General features: G+C 42.1%; 1 non-coding gene across 1 annotated transcript; it reads left to right on the forward strand.

Annotated features, from left to right (window-relative positions):
- The first annotated feature begins 1,278 nt into the window (after positions 1–1,278).
- On the forward strand, positions 1,279–1,384 carry LOC120108448. The gene has a single exon (XR_005509805.1). It is a non-coding gene; the product is annotated as a small nucleolar RNA R71 (small nucleolar RNA).
- Positions 1,385–1,649: the final 265 nt, after the last annotated feature.

The following is a 1,649-nucleotide window of genomic DNA, read 5'->3' on the forward strand; positions in this document are numbered from 1 at the left end:
TTCGGAGGGGTGTTGTGTTGGAGAATAGAACTCACTTGCTCAGTTAGGAAGACCTTTTTGGGCACATGTGTCCTAGATTTTCGCTTTTGTGTACAAAGGTCTTTGAGAAATTTGGCATAGGAGGAAACTTGTCTAATAGCATCAAGAAGCGGAAGGTTGATTTTAACTTGTTTGAAGACCTCCATCATCTCTTCTAATGAAGTTCCCTTTTTGCCAAAGGGAGAGGGTGAATTAAGAGCTTCAGGAAATGGGGCCTTTGGGATGTGAGTTTTGGCAGAAGGTGGACTAGCTGAAGAAGAAGAAGAAGGTTTTAGAGTTTCATTTGACACATGTCTATCCTCTTCTTCATCTTCCTTATTGTTATCTTCCCCAATCTTATTGTCTACTACACATCCACTCCTTAGGGTAGTCAAAGCATTGGCTTGTTCATGATGAATTGCATTTAATTGATTTTCTTGAGCCATGTATTGTCCCCTAGGATTACTTAGTGGTTGGCTTGGAAGCTTTCCTTCCTCTCGCTTGTTCAGTGCATTAGCTAGTTGCCCCATTTGGGATTCTAGCTTGACGATGGATTGCGTGTGAGAGTGCACCAATTGTGTAATGGTTTCCAAACCTTGAAGGGCGTTCAACACTTTCTCCTCAAAGGCTGTGTTTCTTTGGGGTGGAGGAGGAGTGTGTTGAAATTGAGTCGAGGGACGGTAGGGATGAATATTTTGTTGGGTTTGAAAATTCTGAGGATTTTGAAAATTTTGGGAATAGGGTTGGGCTGTGTTCGAAGCTTGCTGCTTCCAAGAAAAGTTTGGATGATTTCGCCATCCCGGGTTATATGTATTGGAAAATGGGTCATTACCCAGTCTAGGCTGTGTTTGAGCAACATTGATGTGTTCTTGCACGAGTTCGGGGAATTGGGGCGCTGAAGGGCACTCATGAATTGGGTGGGATGGGCTAGAACAAATAGTACACACTTGTGCTTGAGAAGAGTTCATGTAATACCCACCTATCATCAGTTGATCAATCTTATGGGACAATGCATCTACCTTGCTGGACAGGTCCATAGAATGACTTATTTCATAAATGGTCCCTTTTCTTTGAGAACTCAGGGGTGCTTGACGAGAACAAGAAGCATGGTGGAGGGAGTTTTCATTAAGATTTTCAAATAATTGCCATGCTTCATGCTCATTTTGAAGCATGAATGTCCCCCCGCATGCGGCATCAATCATCTGACGGTTTCGTTCAGTCAATCCGTCATAGAAACATTGCACTAGCTACCACTTAGGTATTTGATGATGAGGGCATTTACAGATTAGGTCCCGAAATCTCTCCCAAGTTTCATGAAATTCTTCTCCCTCAGTTTGGGAGAAGCTTGTAATGGCACGTCTAAACTGGTTCGTTCTTCCTATGGGAAAGTATTTTTTTAGGAATTCTTGTTGCATTTGATCCCAAGAACGAATCGAGTTAGCTTCTAAAGAATTCAGTCATTGTTTGGCTCTATCTTTAAGGGAGAAGGGGAATAATCTAAGTTTCAGAGCATCATCAGTGAAGTTCTGAATCTTGACAGTGGTGCAAATCTCAAGGAATTCATCTAGGTGTTTATATGGGTCTTCATTGGTGAGCCCATAAAAAGATGGGAGCATTTGGATCACACTAGA

Source organism: Phoenix dactylifera, unplaced genomic scaffold, assembly GCF_009389715.1.
Source record: "Phoenix dactylifera cultivar Barhee BC4 unplaced genomic scaffold, palm_55x_up_171113_PBpolish2nd_filt_p 001341F, whole genome shotgun sequence".
NCBI classification, from domain to species: domain Eukaryota; kingdom Viridiplantae; phylum Streptophyta; class Magnoliopsida; order Arecales; family Arecaceae; genus Phoenix; species Phoenix dactylifera.